The 20,118-nt window shown below is 38.1% G+C and overlaps 2 long non-coding RNA genes across 2 annotated transcripts; both read left to right on the top strand.

Annotated features, from left to right (window-relative positions):
* The first annotated feature begins 3,664 nt into the window (after nucleotides 1-3,664).
* LOC139767507 (uncharacterized) lies at nucleotides 3,665-15,849 on the top strand. The gene is made up of 2 exons (XR_011717142.1): nucleotides 3,665-3,803; nucleotides 15,410-15,849. It is a non-coding gene; the product is annotated as an uncharacterized lncRNA (long non-coding RNA).
* On the top strand, nucleotides 5,864-14,217 carry LOC139767508 (uncharacterized). Its single transcript, XR_011717143.1, has 2 exons — nucleotides 5,864-9,263; nucleotides 9,300-14,217. It is a non-coding gene; the product is annotated as an uncharacterized lncRNA (long non-coding RNA).
* Nucleotides 15,850-20,118: the final 4,269 nt, after the last annotated feature.

The raw sequence follows: 20,118 nt of genomic DNA, 5'->3' as shown, positions 1-20,118 counted from the left end.
GTCAAGAGTTTCAGCCCAGTGTCTGGGTTCGAATCCTAGTTCCAACAGTCAAGAGTTTCAGCCCAGTGTCTGGGTTCGAATCCTAGTTCCAACAGTCAAGAGTTTTTCAGCTGTCTAGATCGAGTGTCTGGGTTCGAATCCTGGTTCCAGCAGTCGGTCCACAGTCCACCCAGCTGTTTATCCACCCCTGGAGGGGTGGGGGTTGGTTGATATATATATATATATATATATATATATATATATATATATATATATATATATATATATATATATATATATATATATATATTGTAAGTGGCTATTATATATCTCATTCTTGTGTCTCCCCTGATGATGTGATTATTACACGAAAGTGCACTTGGCAACTTACCCTGTTTCATTTTCATTTTTCTGTTATATATATATATATATATATATATATATATATATATATATATATATATATATATATATATATATATATATATATATCTTAGCCAGCCAGGTACCCATTTTATCGACCAGCCCCTAAAGAAGGTTGAACAGCAAGGTTTAACTGTGGGCTACGTACCTCAACCAGGATTTGAATGTATATACATATACACATCCTCAACCCAGCCCCAACAAATGTGCCATGGCCAGTACACCACCAGAGGCCCATCAATTGCCCACAAAGGGGCCAACCTTACCTGGCTCCTGCATGGAGCGCGGCCTCTTGAAATGGAGTTAGGGACCTTCTCATGAAAGGGGCCTTGGCTAATAATGATAATGATAAATATAATTATAATATGTGGGGGAGTTGGAGGGGCCGTACTTTTCATCTGTTTCCTTGCGCTACCTCGCTCACGCGGGAGACAGCGACTAAGTATAGTAAATAAGTAAGTTATAGTAATGATATGATATCCATTAGCGAATACTTAATAAGATTAATTAACTTCTCAAGCATTGAAATACTCTTACATGAAAAAAAAAAATGTGGTTTTTATGGAAAATGGAATGAAATCCTTTTCTATTACTAATACGAATTATGTCTGTCGAACAAAATACTTTCCTTTGGGAAAAAATTCAACCCAATCCTTTTCCATTACTTATACAAGTTATGTTTGTCGAGCAAAATACTTTCCTTTGGGGAAAAAATTCAACCCAATCCTTTTCTATTACTAATACGAGTTATGTCTGCCGAACAAAATACTTTCCTTTGGGAAAAAATTCAACCCAATCCTTTTCCATTACTGATGCGAAATATTACTCTCATTCTAAATGACCCATTCAAGTTATAACTATTCTAAACAAACCATTCGAGCTATAACTATTCTAAACCACCCATCTTCCCCCCTTTCTTTTAGCGGACATGTTGGACTGGCGAGGTGTGCAAGACCGAGTTCCAAGCCGAGTTCCGCTGCAAGTGTCCCCGCTGGTACTGGTGTCGAAGCCCTGGTCGCTACTACCATGCCTACTGTACCATGTCTGCTCTGGGGTATATATGGATCCAGCCAGGGGGACTCGCCCCTGAAGACGCTCGCTATCAATAGCTTTTTTTTCATGGGTTGGGGGCCATGATGATGGTAGTGGGCATCAAATACGTACCAGTCAACTAGGGTAAGTTAGCTGTGTGAGAGATTATAATTAGCTTTGCCTGTGTGTAAGAGAACAACACAAGTCCCCCAGATTATAATTAGTTTTGCCTGTGTGTAAGAGAACACAAGTCCCCCAAGATTATAATTAGCTTTGCCTGTATAAGAGAACACAAGTCCCCAAAATGATGATTATCTTTGCCTGTTTGATCCAAAAAAATGGAGGAATGTGTTAGAAAATGATAGGTGTCTGAAATTATGCAGGTTGATGGCATCCTTTTGCTAATATTATGGTGGTATGAGGCCATATGAGCAAAGAAGAAGGGGCATGAAGTATATAAAAAATTGTGTGATAGTATATTATGGTGGTATGAGGCCATATGAGCAAAGAAAAAGGGGGCATGAAGTATATAAGAAATTGTGTGATAGTAGAGGATGTTTGAGAGATGGTGTCCCTTTCGATTGTCTATTTCATACTTGTTCACCATATGTCCATTTTCTCACGTGATTACATCCCTTTTCTTGCTGTCATGTGTAATGTTCCAAAGTCATAGCTTGCTATCCACATCCAGGCCAAACAGACCTTTCCATGGTTTCTCCAGCTGTTTCATATGCCTTCATTTCATCTACTGACAGTACGTTGACTAATATACAATACATTGCTCCAGTTCACTCTGTCCCGGGCATGCCTTTCATCCTCCTGCATGTTCAGGGCCCCGAGTACTCAAAATTATGTGAACTCCATCCTTCCATCTCTTGTTTGGCCTTACCTTCTCCTTTTCCCTTCCATTTCTGACATAAACATCCTCTTCTTATTCTTTCCACATGTTGTAACCATATCAGCTTATCCTCTGCAGACTGCATACCTCCCCTTCTTTCCAGGCCCTGCATTTACCTTCCCCACCATTTCATCCACAGACAAATTAAACAGCCATGGTAACATCAAACACCTATGCCGCAGACCTAAATTCACCTGGAACCACTCATCCTCCTTCGTACCAGCACATACACATGCCATATACTTTTGATAGAGACATCCTCACTGCTTCTAACAGCTTTCCTCCTGCGCCATAAATTTGTAATGCCTCCCACAAAGCATCTTTGACAACATGCCAATCCTGGTGTTTTTGAAAGTATTTCTTATACTCGTTCTTCAAAGCAAACGCTTGATGCTCATAACCTTTACCATTCCTGAAACCACATTGTTCCTCCCCAGTATAATGGTCTGTACGTGCCTTCATCATCTTAATCACCACTTGTTCATACAACTTAACAGGAACACTTAATAAATGATACCTCTGTAATTTGAACACTCACCTTTGTCGTTTTTGCCTTTATACAGTGGCATTATATATGCATATGGCCAATCCTTAGACAACTGCTTCTTATTTCATATATATACTGAAAGTCCTAACTACCATCAGTCACCTCTTTCATAAGAAATTCAACTGTTATACCCAATGCACCAACCACCTTGCCACATTTCGTCTTCCGTCAGGCTTTCACCACCTCTTTTTCTCTACACCAAACCATTTGCCAGGACTATTTCACTTCACATATCTCCTCAGCCCAAACGCCTTACATCTGCCACCCTATCATCAAACATTTTTGAACAATAGTTCCAAGTATTGACTCCATCTCCTTTTCACCTCATCACTCCCTGGTACCACTTACCCATTTGCCTCCATCACTCATGTTCCCATTTGTTTCCTCATTTTTCACACGCTGTTGATCTCCTTCCAGAACATCTTATTCTCCCTAAAGTTTACTGATACACACACACACCCTAGCTCTCATCTGCCTTCTTTCTCAGTCCTTGCACCTTCTTTTACTCCTCCTGCTGTTTTCTCTTGTAAACTCAAACTGCACCCCTTCCCTGTAAGTACCATCCATACACCTTTCTTCTGTCTTCCACTAGCAACCTTACTTCTTCATTCCACCTTTCGCTACCCTTTCTCACCTGCCCACCTTCCACATACCTCACACTTCTCTGACACATGCCAGCACTACTTCATGTAAATATATCCCATTCTTCACCCACTCCTTTAGCTTTGTTTACTCTGTATATGTATACATTTCATATATTTTTCCTCTCTTTCCTTCCAGGCTGGCTTGCCTCAAGCACCACTTGTTAACTCGATGCAATGAGCAATAGTGTCTGTGACTTCGTAAGGATTGCACTGAGGACCTGCATTTTGTCAAGATGATAACCCCCTGTTGTGGACATCCTACCACCCTATCCTATATCAGGCAGGAATCATTCTGTTCACCAATAAGTCATTTTTTATTGCACACCCACAAACCCCATATCGTTTCACATTTCTTGTAGGGATGGTGTTGACTTCTTAATATCGTGTAAGCCGAGCGCTGGATTTGAATATAGATTATTGTACCGGTATTTATTAAGTTTACAGTAAAGGGTTAATATAAGGCTAATGATAAATTTTTTGGCTTAAAGTAGATAGCTGAATTGATTCTCCGTTTTTATTTGGTGTAGTCACAAAGGCCTTGTTTAGTAATGCTTTTATGAGGCTTACACTTCATTGTTTAAAAGTCTTTCCTGATATCTGGTTGAAAACTTTAATGATAAACTTAAAGACAGAATAATGTATTTCAAGTTTTTGACTTCATCGGATGGACAAGGTTTAAGAGCGTCAATCACAAATTGAAGCATAGACACGAGATGAATTTTAAAATCCATAACTTAATGATGAATCTGGTAAAAACTGGTTTATCACTGTATATGTTTCACGTACACAGTCCTAGAACATGGCTAATGATAATGCAAATAGTTCATCAAATGTAAACTGAATTCTGAACACTCACAGTTTCATTTTGAAAACTGTAAATTTATGTAACATCAGATACAAAACTTATTTTTAATCTTTTGTATACTTCATAACTAACACTTGCATAGAAAGATTGAAGTAGGCTCAATAAAGAACTTATATATATATATATATATATTTTTTTTTTTTTTAATTTTCCAAAAGAAGGAATAGAGAAGGGGGCCAGGTGAGGATATTCCCTTAAAGGCCCAGTTCTCTGTTCTTAACGCTACCTCGCTAATGCGGGAAATGGCGAATAGTTTGAAAGAAAGAAAGATATGTATATATATATATATATATATATATATATATATATATATATATATATATATATATATATATATATACCTGGGGATAGGGGAGAAAGAATTCTTCCCACAAACTCCCTACGTGTCGTAGATGGCGACTAAAAGGGAGAGGTAGCGGGGGGCTGGAAATCCTCTCCTTCCATTTTTCAATTTTCCAGAAGGAACAGAGACGGGGGCCAAGTGAGGATATTCCTGGGAGCCTTGAAGAATGTGTGGAAGTCGAGACCATTATCTCGGAAAGCAAAAATGGGTATGTTTGAAGGAATAGTGGTTCCAACAATGTTGTATGGTTGCGAGGCGTGGGCTATGGATAGAGTTGTGCGCAGGAGGGTGGATGTGCTGGAAATGAGATGTTTGAGGACAATGTGTGGTGTGAGGTGGTTTGATCGAGTAAGTAACGTAAGGGTAAGAGAGATGTGTGGAAATAAAAAGAGCGTGGTTGAGAGAGCAGAAGAGGGTGTTTTGAAATGGTTTGGGCACATGGAGAAAATGAGTGAGGAAAGATTGACCAAGAGGATATATGTGTCGGAGGTGGAGGGAACGAGGAGAAGTGGGAGACCAAATTGGAGGTGGAAAGATGGAGTGAAAAAGATTTTGTGTGATCGGGGCCTGAACATGCAGGAGGGTGAAAGGAGGGCAAGGAATAGAGTGAATTGGATCGATGTGGTACACCGGGGTTGACGTGCTGTCAGTGGATTGAATCAGGGCATGTGAAGCGTCTGGGGTAAACCATGGAAAGTTGTGTGGGGCCTGGATGTGGAAAGGGAGCTGTGGTTTCGGGCATTATTGCATGACAGCTAGAGACTGAGTGTGAACGAATGGGGCCTTCGTTGTCTTTTCCTAGTGCTACCTCGCACACATGAGGGGGGAGGGGGATGGTATTCCATGTGTGGCGAGGTGGCGATGGGAGTGAATAAAGGCAGACAGTGTGAATTGTGTGCATGGGTATATATATGTATGTGTCTGTGTGTGTATATATATGTGTACGTTGAGATGTATAGGTATGTATATTTGCGTGTGTGGACGTGTATGTATATACAGTGTGTATGGGGGTGGGTTGGGCCATTTCTTTCGTCTGTTTCCTTGCGCTACCTCGCAAACGCGGGAGACAGCGACAAAGCAAAATAATAATAATAATATATATATATGTATATATATATATATATATATATATATATATATATATATATATATATATATATATATATATATATATATATATTATCCCTGGGGATAGGGGTTTAAGAATACTTCCCACGTATTCCCTGCGTGTCGTAGAAGGCGACTAAAAGGGGAGGGAGCGGGGGGCTGGAATTCCTCCCCTCTCGTTTTTTTTTTAAATTTTCCAAAAGAAGGAACAGAGGGGGGCCAGGTGAGGATATTCCAAAAAAGGCCCAGTCCTCTGTTCTTAGCGCTACCTCGCTAATGTGGGAAATGGCGAATGGTTTAAAAAAAAAAAAACATATATATATATATATATATATATATATATATATATATATATATATATATATATATATATATATATATGATAACCTTTCATCACATTAGGTTGGTTGCTATTAGCGTAGTCATGGAAAGTAAGGGATGTGAATAACCATTTCAATGCCTTGAAAAGTATACCTTGTTCTCCATGCATTTGAAATACCAAATTAGATCTTCAACTTGTTATCCAGCACATGACAGATATATGATGAATTGTCTTGACTATATTAACATAGTTATCACTGTTCTATATATTGTAATAGATCTTTTGAATATTTGTTGTTTGTGAAGAGTGTGATTGTGAAAGAGCTTATGTCTGTATATCATATGGAAATATGTTTCATAGAAGTAGACTGGGTGATATGGTTGGCTAAGAGGCATTACCATGGATAACAATAATGCTTTTAAAGTTTTTTTCTTCCTCTGCCTGTCTGTATTCCTTGCCACAGAGCTTTAGAAGCATGGAGAGCAGAATGTGCATTTCACATACGCTTTTGGCGATATAATCACGAAAATTATTTTGAATGTATAATATTCCTAACATTCCTGTAGATATGCTATATATATACCAGTGTATATTGTGTGTACTTACAAACTGATAAGGAATAGCCCTTCATGACAACGAATTATTTCTAAGAAGTTGTGGAAATGTAATACACAAATGTCTGTCATAGTGTTATCATATCCCTAAATACTTCATATACCATAGATGTATGTTTTTGTTAATTATATCAACAATTCATTGTAAATTCCAATCCTTAGCAAGTGTAATATACTGTGTGTATGTTGCAATTGAGTATGTGTTATGAATGATGGTTAGACAATTGTTATACATGGTTTGCCTATAATATTTAGTTCGTGAAGTGCTTAACATACTCTTAATACAAGAAATGCCCTCTCAAATCTTTCATTTTTTTGTAATAATAAAGATGGAAAATTGGAAGGGTACAACTGGTCTTTCAAGTATCTGCAATATAGAATTTGAGGTAGATGTGTACAGCTTTTGATATAATCTGGCCAACAGTGCTATACTGTAGTAAGTCACCTTTCACAGCATAGCATAATATCCCATTAATGTTTAAAGTTCTCTCCATCATGAGGATACATCTTGTAACTTGTTTTTGGATTTATGGCAGCATTATTTATGACGTGTACATGGGTAGCTTATACTGTGAGGATCTTTGTGAACAAAAAAGCATGTCAGAAAAAATACTTTCCACAATGTTTCGTGTTGTGTAGTCTTGGGGAAAATGGTCGTGTTGAAGTGACTGATAAATCTTCCTTTGAAAGTCTATCATAAGTATCATTCTGAAAGAGACAAGAAAGGTTTTCTACAGATAGAAATGTACATGTTTCTGAGATTATCTTTTTGGTCGCTATCATGTGGTTATTCAGGAAGGGGGACTTTAAGAATGAATGCTATTAACCATTCTTTTTATATCTAAGCAACATTAGCTAACACTTTCACTACCTGGATACTTATAACTTTTTTTTTTCCAAATGAACAGTCTGCTAGCCATGATATTAGTGTTAGGATTGTATTACTGCTACCATATCTTGGCAGCATTCCTTACCTCGATAATGTTAGGACTGTATTTTTGCTAACATATCTTGGTGACATGCCTCTGCTCAGTGAATTTTTTTTTCTATTGCTTCATCTGTACTAACCCTGTCAAGGAGACATGCATATAATTGGCAGATATAGACTGCTTGTACTTGTGTACTACCATCCCCCTGAATTCTTGATGTCCTCACCATTTTGGTTCCCTTGGTCTACTCTGGCTAGGAGAATTTGCTGAGAATCCCTTGGTCTTCCGATGTTTATAGCCGTGAAAACTGGTGTCTGATGACATTCCCTTTGGGCATCTTTTATGCTCTGGAGGCCCTGGTGCCACCAACTGCTTCCAGTATAATTGATGGTTTCCTGGAGGTATGGCCAGGTATGGTGTTTCTTGGACTGCTGGAACTGTCCATTGTGAGGTGGCCAGATATGGTGGTTTCTTGGACTGCTGGAACTGGCCATTGTTTTTTTAACTCTTCCAGTAGTTCTTTGTCTCATGGATGGATGGGAATGGTCTCAATCCTCGAGGGCTGGTAATGGAATGTTTCTGTATTTAGTTACTTCGAACTTGTGTTTGCCATCTCCTACATTAGCGAGGTAGCATCGGGAAGAGATGATTGAATTTCAGGAGAATCATCTTCAGTTGACTCTTTATTTTGGAAGGCATTAGTACCGAAGATTTGATATCAGATATCAGGCAGAGATATTTATTGTGAGTCGTAGGTATTGGTATGTACTTTGAGCTGTAGGTATTGGTATGTACTTTGAGCTGTAGGTATTGGTATGTACTTTGAGCTGTAGGTATTGGTATGTACTTTGTGCGGTAGGTATTGGTATGTACTTTTTGCGGTAGGTATTGATATGTACTTTGAGCTGTACATATTGGTGTGTACTTAGAGCTGTACGTATTGGTACGTACATTGAGCTGTACATATTGGTATGTACTTTGAGCTGTACGTATTGGTATGTACTTTGAGCTGTACATATTGGTGTGTACTTAGAGCTGTACGTATTGGTACGTACATTGAGCTGTACATATTGGTATGTACTTTGAGCTGTAGGTATTGGTATGTACTTTGAGCTGTAGGTATTGGTATGTACATTGAGCTGTATGTATTGGTATGTACATTGAGCTGTATGTATTGGTATGTACTTTGAGCTGTACATATTGGTGTGTACTTAGAGCTGTACGTATTGGTACGTACATTGAGCTGTACATATTGGTATGTACTTTGAGCTGTATGTATTGGTATGTACATTGAGCTGTATGTATTGGTATGTACTTTGAGCTGTACATATTGGTATGTACTTTGAGCTGTATGTATAGGTATGTACTTTGAGCTGTAGGTATTGCTATGTACTTTGAGCTGTACGTATTGCTATGTACTTTGAGCTGTACGTATTGGTATGCAAATGAGCTGTACGTATTGGTATGTACTTTGAGCTGTATGTATTGGCATGTACATTGAGCTGTATGTATTGGTATGTACTTTGAGCTGTAGGTATTGTTATGTACTTTGAGCTGTAGGTATTGGTATGTACTTTTATGTACTTTGAGCTGTAGGTATTGGTATGTACTTTGAGCTGTACGTATTGGTATGTACTCTGAGCGGTGGGTATTGATATGTACTTTGAGCGGTAGGTATTGGTAGGTACTTTGAGCTGTAAGTATTCGTATGTAATTTAAGCTGTACATATTTGTATGTAATTTAAGCCATAGATGTTGGCATGTAATAGGAGTTGTAGTTATTGGTATGTGTTTTGAGATGTGGGTATTGTTTTGGACTTTAGGTTGTAGGTATTAGTATTATGTGAGCTGTATGTACTCGTATGATCATTGAAGTGTAGGTACTTTATGCACTTTGAGCAGCAAGTATCGGTACGTACCCTGAGGTGTAGGTATTGATAGGTATATGGTTGTGTACATATTGATAAGTACACTAATGTATTGGTATTAGTATGTACACTGGGGTATAGGTATTGTTTAATGCTAGTTCGGAGCAGCTTGAACTGAAGGTACTGTTATTATAGACTGTTGGGACTGGTACGTACAATGAACTGTGACTCCAGGATGCATTTTTGAGCTATGATACAAGTCTGTTCTGTGAACTTCATATTACCTATACATCTAAGGCAAGTTGCATTATGTTGATCTACGTTAGAGCTGTTAATATTGTTACTATAGGTTTTTAGCCCTAGTTTATATAGAGTTTTGAAGTACTGGTAGTAGAACCACAGACTTTTAGCATTGTTACAAGTCAGGGCTTCGAGAGTGTTTTATGCAGCTTGATCTTCTGGTATTTGGAGCTGGTGATGCTGATGGCCATATAAAACTGTGGATTGAACTTTTGATATTCCCTGCCATGTTAAGTGAGTGTATTTCCTCGTCAGACATTATCTTATGCGAGGTTCACAGCAGAAGAATTTAGACCATTGAGTTATCTCATCTTTGTTGTTACAACAGCAAGGGATTGAGGTGTACTCTGTATGGCTTCATGATGGCGGTACTTTCTGAGATAATGTCTCTAAGGTTCTAAGATAGAAAGGGAGATTTATGTTTAAAGACATTCGCTTTTTTCTCCCTTGAAGATGAGGTCCAACTTTTTCTAATTGTTGGTTCTGATGAGTCTTGAATACTGAGTATTTACGGACTGTTCATAATCATTGTATGGTACATGTTTATTGTTTGCACCTATTATGATTATTACTATCCTTTGAACTCTCCATATGGATAAGAAGAAATTCTAAGTAGAGTTTCTTGGGTTTGAGTTTGGATATTCTTTCTTCTTTTACTAATATTGTTACTCTGACAAATAATCCCAGGTCAGTAGCATTTGCAACATATCAGACTTCATGTCATAAAGAGAACTTATTTAATCATTGTTTTGTACACGTAATAAATATAAGCAGCTCGGTAAAATTGTCCACTGTCTGGCTCACAGTATTGTTGTTAAACTTTTTCTTTGGTTACATTGTTACTATATTCTTTTAACACACAAAAAGCTGAAATACATACTTGGAGTCCCCAACTTACGAATGTCTGACCTATGAATACCTACATGAATGAAGAAACTCTTAAACATAATTGATTTCCTACTTATACCTACAATCTGTGGAAATACTTGACTGTGCATCTTTTTTTCATTAAAAGTTGCTTAATATGATGTTTATTAACTGATTTCATTTTTGGGTACAACATCTGATACATTGTTACAGTCACATATGGATATTGACTATGCAAATTATCATTATTTCTATATATTTTCCAAATTACAGACAATTCAGCTCATGAGCAGAGTCCAGGGAATTAACCGATTTGTAAGTTTGGGGCTCCCAGTACAAGGTACAGGAACATAATCCATTCCTAAGGTAGGGATTACCAGTAAATACGAACATGTTTCATGTTGAGTGCATGTTCTGTTGAGTTGCCCACCTCATGTTATAGTGCGACTCTTGTCACTACATAAAAGTAATGTGACCCTGTGTTGTTTTTGGGCCTTAATGGGTTTTGACTCCTGTGATGGAGCGGTTAGTGTTTCTGACCATGACACATTCACAGGCTGGCAAGGGTCGAGCATGGCATAGGTTTGTATCCTGGTGACAGCAATTGGTCCATAGTCAACCCAGGTGTTCATTCATTCGTAGGGGTTGGTCGGTAAAATCGTTGCCTGGCTCAGGTTAGGGTATATGTATATATATTTTTTTCATACATATTCGCCATTAATGGGATGGCCTTGATCAGGGCCTCAGCTGCCTGTGCCGTCTCAGTTAACAAAAAATAAATAAATGCTGGACTACAAGTCTGGTCTTATTTCCGCAGACACAAACATCATTGGTAACTGCAGAAGTATTTAATGTAGGATCCATTGGTTATTAACCCTGTGTTGTCTTTCATATCACATGCTAATTAGTCTTTGCTTACCTGTCTAAATATACCTATAGCCAGCATCTAGGAAGATATGTTTGAAATCTTTGGATACTTTATGTGGTTACACACACCACTGGTCATATGCACCTTGATCACCATTACCAAGTTCATACAGTAGTTAATGGATCAAGTTTAGTTTATATAATCATGTGGATTGTCCCTGGGAGTGAATCCAAGTAGAATGTGAGCACTTGTCAGAGTCACTTAGTCGTATATCGGAATCTGTATGTATACACATCCAAAGTCATGTTCTCCTTTCAGGTGGTACTGAAAGTCAGTGATTTGATATGTGTATACTGGTAATAAATCTAAAAAGAGCCCGTGAGTGATTTCCCTGCTGGTCTGTCACTACAGATACCTTTTTGTCTTGGAGACAGCTCACTGTTATTATACAGAATTGTATTACTCAACCTTGGTACTATTGATGTCAGTTCTTATTGTACAATGCTGTATAACGCAACCTTTGTACTGTTGATGTCAGTTCTTATTATACAATGCTGTATTATGCAACCTTTGTACTGTTAATGTCAAGAACTTCCACACTTCAACATCTGACGGCCCATGTTGAGAAAGAGCAACACAGCAGTCTTTTAGTCCACAATATTATGAACGAACAATATTTCCTATTGTATTGATCTAGAAGCAAGATTTCAAATGCATGGGTATTATTAGGTTAAAACTGATAATCAAACGAGGTATTGACTTGGTATGTTGTACTCTGGACTTTGAATGGTCAGTTGATTCGTCACTTTGGCTCCAAGCACCTCATGGTAAACTTGCAAGTTAGTTTAAAGAGGCTTGTACTGTATCTTTCAGAATACTCTATAAGAGATGTGATCATTAGTTACTATAACCAAATACTTTTGTGATGGACGGAGACTTTTGTTTCTTATTTCTACTCATACCTCATGAACTTATACATTACTCATAGCCTTTTATTACCATTATAACTTGTCAGAATAGATGACTATAAATATCCTGTGCATTAATGACAATATTTTTCAAGTTACTATAGTCTTGTTAGAAATTAGAATATGATAAGCCACAATGTTAAGATTAATTTACTATAAATATATTTCGGACTGTGAAGTTAGCACCATTCCTTAATAATGGTGTAATATATATATATATATATATATATATATATATATATAGTGTGGTTTCAGAAGTGGTAGAGGATGTGTGGATCAGGTGTTTGCTTTGAAGAATGTATGTGAGAAATACTTAGAAAAGCAAATGGATTTGTATGTAGCATTTATGGATCTGGAGAAGGCATATGATAGAGTTGATAGAGATGCTCTGTGGAAGGTATTAAGAATATATGGTGTGGGAGGCTAGTTGTTAGAAGCAGTGAAAAGTTTTTATCGAGGATGTAAGGCATGTGTACGTGTAGGAAGAGAGGAAAGTGATTGGTTCTCAGTGAATGTAGGTTTGCGGCAGGGGTGTGTGATGTCTCCATGGTTGTTTAATTTGTTTATGGATGGGGTTGTTAGGGAGGTGAATGCAAGAGTTTTGGAAAGAGGGGCAAGGATGAAGTCTGTTGGGGATGAGAGAGCTTGGGAAGTGAGTCAGTTGTTGTTTGCTGATGATACAGCGCTGGTGGCTGATTCATGTAAGAAACTGCAGAAGCTGGTGACTGAGTTTGGTAAAGTGTGTGAAAGAAGAAAGTTAAGAGTAAATGTGAATAAGAGCAAGGTTATTAGGTACAGTAGGGTTGAGGGTCAAGTCAATTGGGAGGTGAGTTTGAATGGAGAAAAACTGGAGGAAGTGAAGTGTTTTAGATATCTGGGAGTGGATCTGGCAGCGGATGGAAACATGGAAGCGGAAGTGGATCATAGGGTGGGGGAGGGGGCGAAAATTCTGGGAGCCTTGAAGAATGTGTGGAAGTCGAGAACATTATCTCGGAAAGCAAAAATGGGTATGTTTGAAGGAATAGTGGTTCCAACAATGTTGTATGGTTGCGAGGCGTGGACTATGGATAGAGTTGTGCGCAGGAGGATGGATGTGCTGGAAATGAGATGTTTGAGGACAATGTGTGGTGTGAGGTGGTTTGATCGAGTAAGTAACGTAAGGGTAAGAGAGATGTGTGGAAATAAAAAGAGCGTGGTTGAGAGAGCAGAAGAGGGTGTTTTGAGGTGGTTTGGTCACATGGAGAGAATGAGTGAGGAGAGATTGACCAAGAGGATATATGTGTCGGAGGTGGAGGGAACGAGGAGAAGAGGGAGACCAAATTGGAGGTGGAAAGATGGAGTGAAAGAGATTTTGTGTGATTGGGGCCTGAACATGCAGGAGGGTGAAAGGAGGGCAAGGAATAGAGTGAATTGGAGCGATGTGGTATACCGGGGTTGACGTGCTGTCAGTGGATTGAATCAAGGCATGTGAAGCGTCTGGGGTAAACCATGGAAAGCTGTGTAGGTATGTATATTTGCGTGTGTGGACGTATGTATATACATGTGTATGGGGGTGGGTTGGGCCATTTCTTTCGTCTGCTTCCTTGCGCTACCTCGCAAACGCGGGAGACAGCGACAAAGCAAAAAAAAAAAATATATATATATATATATATATATATATATTAGGAGCGGGGGTTGGAAATCCTTCCCTCTAGTCTTTACTTTTCCCCCCCAAAAAAACAAAGGGGACCAAGTGAGGATTTTCCTTCTAATGCTCAGTCCTCTGTTCTTCATGCTACCTTAACTACATGGGAAATGGTGAATGTGTATGAAAAAGATATGTATCAATATATACATATGTATTTTTTTTCCCATACATATTTGCCATTTCCTGCATTAGCAAGGTAGCATAAAGAACAGATGACTGAGCCTCATAAGGAAAAATCCTCACTTGACCCACATCTGTTTCTTCTCACGGAAAAGTAAAACAGGAGGGGAGGATAGATAGGTAGATAGATAAATTTCACACATGTCACACAGAAGTTATGCTGATACTGTACTTGAAACTTTCCTGCATTATGTTCGTACAAATTCCTGTTCTATTCAGCATCAAGTTCAGTAATACACTGAATATTTGTCATTTATTTCATTAGCAAATGTCAAGTCTTATGATACACAAAGTCTGGCCCGTTTCAGTATGAACATATTTTTAAGGCCACAGAACATTTTACTAACCTCTTGTTATTTCCTTACTATAAGGAAAATGAAATGACACTAGATCACAGTGATTTAATGTCAGTATAATGACATAACCTTTTCTGCCGTCATAATTCTGTTATTCATTCTCACATTATTTTGACGTAAGAATATGAAGGGTGCTTTAAGGATTTCCTACATTTGTAACATTTAGTTATTGTGATAAACTTATTTTGAAAATAGAAATGCTGTTAAAAAAGTATTCATAGGCCGTCAAAGTAAGATGCCCTTTTAATATATGACAGACTGAAAATTCCCTTCATAATTTGAAATTTTTGTGATTACTAGACCCAGAACTGAATGTTCATGAATTATCAAAAATCAGAGGTTTTATTCTCGGTGGCTGTTGAAATATATCATGTGAATTTAGCCTGAAAACAAATTTCAAACGTAAAATGACAGGTGCGAAATTAACTGCAGAAAAAATGCAATTTTTTTTGCGAGTTCATTTAATATGAATTCTTTTTCACATATTTATATAAAACATGGTTAGTTATGACACTGTTGCTTTCATGGCCATTCAGTTGTACTTAAATGTTTAAAGTTAAACTTTGAATTCATTTCACTTGCTTGTCTATAACGTGTGCATTTCCATTTCAGTGTAACACATGAAGAATGGTATATTCATTTGGCACTGTATTATGAATGTTAATTCTTCATCATCATAAACACAGGTAATATACAGTTATGTTGTAAGTAGTAAAGTATAACCAGATTTTGAAGCTTATGTATATGGTAGTTAATAGCACTTTGTTAACCAGTACCATGTTTATATGGACTTCATTTAACTTCAGCACATCATCACTGTAGTCATCACGTTGAATCGAGAGATTATCTAATGAAAGTTTCATACAGTTTATATTTCTATTGCAATAATACTTGTCATTTGCATTTTCAAAGTCATATCCATCTAGATCAGGTGGTAAAATTCTAAATCAGACTTGAGTTTTTTAATATCATTCGATAAAATGTGATATAGAGATATGCAATATATATATATACTAATAAAACATTTGTAATAGTAATAAAAATAATGAAAACACGTTGATCTTATTAACCGCATGACAGTTAATTCCTGAAATTACTATTTTCAAGGTTGTACAAATGCCACTTATATTTACAAAATGTCCGACAGTGTTGTCTGACAGCTGCCCAAGCATTGACACATCATCAAAGTTCAGTCTGTTTTGAGTTGCTACATGGCAGCTTGAAAGAATATTGTTCCCTTAAGATAGGCTGGGACACAATACGAGGGGTTGCTGGTGCTCACACCTTTGGAGAACACTAGTCTCAGCGACCACATATAGATTATTTCACCCCAGGAGCATCATGTGCTTGTACCCAAAAGAAACCTTACTCATGTATAGCCTTTGAAAATACATGGGGGCAGGGGGCAAACAATGTTTCTTGCAGACACTGTAATTAACTTCGCCTCAAAAAGATGAATTTTAAGTTATTCATCCTTAACTGGTCCAGATATCAACTCACACCCACACACCCTGCACTTCAACATAAGCACAATCATCAATACTACCTTAATCTTCATGGTACATTTTTGGGATTAGAAATGATTACAGACATTACAGTGTATGCATAAATAAGTTCTTCCAAATCATAAAAAGCTGAAAAAATTCATGATATTGTAAAGGTAAATCAAACACTATTATTTCTAGTACAAAATATTTACAATGACATAAAGCTAACATTTTCTTTAGCTGTTAACTTAGGAAAAGCTTGGATTTAACAGTTTTATCTACCTTCCAATACTATCTAATCATTCTGTACAGAAAAAAAATCAATTGATGCAAAATATTGTAAGGATTATCACAACATACGGATACAGTTACCATGGTCGTCTTGGAGACTGGGTAGCATGTGTTAAAATCCAAGTATTTTTTTCTGATTTTTGCATGGCCATCTGTTTATGACGAGGGTGGGTCCTACACAAGACATAGAGTCGTCCTTTCTTCATGACAAAGTAGCAGTCTGCACAACGTCGTTTAAGTCGGCCTTTTTGTTTCATACCGCATATTGGGGTAATAGATGGGGTGACTGGCTGTTTTGAAAATAAAACAGATTATAACACAACAATATATAAATAGTTTGACATTTCACAAATAGCTCATACAAATGATATGTAAATTTTTCTAACAAGTAATATAATATCAGGTGGATCAGGTGTTTGCTTTGAAGAATGTATGTGAGAAATACTTAGAAAAGCAAATGGATTTGTATGTAGCATTTATGGATCTGGAGAAGGCATATGATAGAGTTGATAGAGATGCTCTGTGGAAGGTATTAAGAATATATGGTGTGGGAGGCAAGTTGTTAGAAGCAGTGAAAAGTTTTTATCGAGGATGTAAGGCATGTGTACGTGTAGGAAGAGAGGAAAGTGATTGGTTCTCAGTGAATGTAGGTTTGCGGCAGGGGTGTGTGATGTCTCCATGGTTGTTTAATTTGTTTATGGATGGGGTTGTTAGGGAGGTAAATGCAAGAGTCCTGGAAAGAGGGGCAAGTATGAAGTCTGTTGGGGATGAGAGAGCTTGGGAAGTGAGTCAGTTGTTGTTCGCTGATGATACAGCGCTGGTGGCTGATTCATGTGAGAAACTGCAGAAGCTGGTGACTGAGTTTGGTAAAGTGTGTGGAAGAAGAAAGTTAAGAGTAAATGTGAATAAGAGCAAGGTTATTAGGTACAGTAGGGTTGAGGGTCAAGTCAATTGGGAGGTGAGTTTGAATGGAGAAAAACTGGAGGAAGTGAAGTGTTTTAGATATCTGGGAGTGGATCTGTCAGCGGATGGAACCATGGAAGCGGAAGTGGATCATAGGGTGGGGGAGGGGGCGAAAATTTTGGGAGCCTTGAAAAATGTGTGGAAGTCGAGAACATTATCTCGGAAAGCAAAAATGGGTATGTTTGAAGGAATAGTGGTTCCAACAATGTTGTATGGTTGCGAGGCGTGGGCTATGGATAGAGTTGTGCGCAGGAGGATGGATGTGCTGGAAATGAGATGTTTGAGGACAATGTGTGGTGTGAGGTGGTTTGATCGAGTAAGTAACGTAAGGGTAAGAGAGATGTGTGGAAATAAAAAGAGCGTGGTTGAGAGAGCAGAAGAGGGTGTTTTGAAATGGTTTGGGCACATGGAGAGAATGAGTGAGGAAAGATTGACCAAGAGGATATATGTGTCGGAGGTGGAGGGAACGAGGAGAAGAGGGAGACCAAATTGGAGGTGGAAAGATGGAGTGAAAAAGATTTTGTGTGATCGGGGCCTGAACATGCAGGAGGGTGAAAGGAGGGCAAGGAATAGAGTGAATTGGAGCGATGTGGTATACAGGGTTTGACGTGCTGTCAGTGGATTGAATCAAGGCATGTGAAGCGTCTGGGGTAAACCATGGAAAGCTGTGTAGGTATGTATATTTGCGTGTGTGGACGTGTGTATGTACATGTGTATGGGGGGGGGGTTGGGCCATTTCTTTCGTCTGTTTCCTTGCGCTACCTCGCAAACGCGGGAGACAGCGACAAAGTATTAAAAAAAAAAAAAAAAAAAAAAAAAAAAAAAAAAAAAAAGTAATATAATGTTTAAATAACTCCGTAAAAACTGGGTGCTGTATAACTAATCACCAACCCTCGTACTGAAATAAAAAGCTTACCCCCACCGCACACTTTAGCAACCTTTACTCTCCCCTAACATACATACATATATAACATGGACAAAACACATAGACACTGAAATAACCCGACAAGCACTAAAGATATGTCCCCCAAACTCAGTCTTAAACTCCAGGCCACCAGATATACACTGATCAGACGCCACAAACCTGAGAAAAACACAAGTAACACTTTTCCATCTATGCTCCGGACATCACCTATCCCGACAACACTACAAACACCATTTCAGGATATCTTAAAACCCTTAATTGCTCTACACATGGACACTCACAAAATACCACTAAACTTTATGACCTATGGGCCTGATCAGCCTGATCCTGAGTTTTGTGGGAGCCTTTTAAAAACAGGAGGGACTCCTGGGGCAGGAAATAAGCAAGTTTCCTTTTTGGGGCTGCTGCAGCTTTAAGGTATCATCACAAGCAGTAACAAAGATATGATGGACTCCTTCGGAGTAACAAGTTCTTCAACAAGATTGTATTCCGTCCTTTTGTCCACTGATTATGATACTGTGCAAAGGAGACTTTTCAGTCATGGCAAAACCCTGCGAAGGGCGAGTCCAATAAAAATGAATCCAATAACAATAATAATAATGATATTGATAATGAAGATGTGAATACTTAAGAACATTTGAAATTACTGACCACCTCTCACCTGCAGAAAAGACTTCTGAGCTGTGATTGCAGGTGCGATTGGTCTAAAGACATGAAGAGATCTTGCTAGCGGAGGGAGCACTCTCAAAAGATTGTGAGGTACCGCTCGGCATAGCAGAGATACATAATTCATTTCAGCAGCTGGTAATATCTGAAATACGTGATTAATAAACTATGTACTGGAAATAATACAGTACCTGTATGTACAAATATTCATTACTAAGTGGGTGTGGAAACTGATGAGTTACAATAAAAAATGGTTGCTTTGGGTAATAGGTGTAAGGAAACAGAAAAACAAAAAGAAAACCACTGTACTATGAAAAGCCTTTTAATATCTAAAATACAGAAAACTGGAACACAAATGATTTCTGAAAATTAAGATGATTGTCACAGCTTTTCCTGACATCATTCGTACATAGGAGTCGTATCTGAAAGTTGTATCCTTTTTATGTGAATGTGTCACAACCAATCAAAGTACAGGCATTACTATGAAAATTACTGATACAATAAAAACCTCCCGTAACATGGAAGCAGCCAAGATTCATCTTGATTTTTAATGTCATGGTCGTAATACGCCATGACTTCAGCACTGTAATAACTCATCAAAATCTAAAACAAAAGAAAAAACTCACTGAATGGCTGGTGAACCACACCAGTGACTTATCATATACGAGATTTCAAATACAATTCTCAGCTGTGAGGTGAGATTTAGTGAGGCTTTAATTGGTTAATTTCTTACGATCTATCGCCTGCCTTAGACTGTCTGTAACCCTCAACCTTCACAATTTTCCCCACCATTATAACAGTGGCCGAGGAGAGCCATGACTTATCTGACCCCAGAGGAGAGTCACCGCATAAAACGCTCTCTAGCTTTCAATTAATCTAAATACCGCCTGATGTCATCTCAGGTGGAGGGAACACTGCTATCATCTCAGTGGAGGGAATACCGTTATCATCTTGGTGGAGGGAATACTGGTATCTCAGTGGAGGGAATA

The sequence above is a fragment of the Panulirus ornatus genome, chromosome 61 (assembly GCF_036320965.1).
Source record: "Panulirus ornatus isolate Po-2019 chromosome 61, ASM3632096v1, whole genome shotgun sequence".
NCBI classification, from domain to species: Eukaryota; Metazoa; Arthropoda; class Malacostraca; order Decapoda; family Palinuridae; genus Panulirus; species Panulirus ornatus.
Note: the sequence above shows the minus strand (reverse complement) of the source record. Positions and strands in the feature narration are given on the sequence as shown.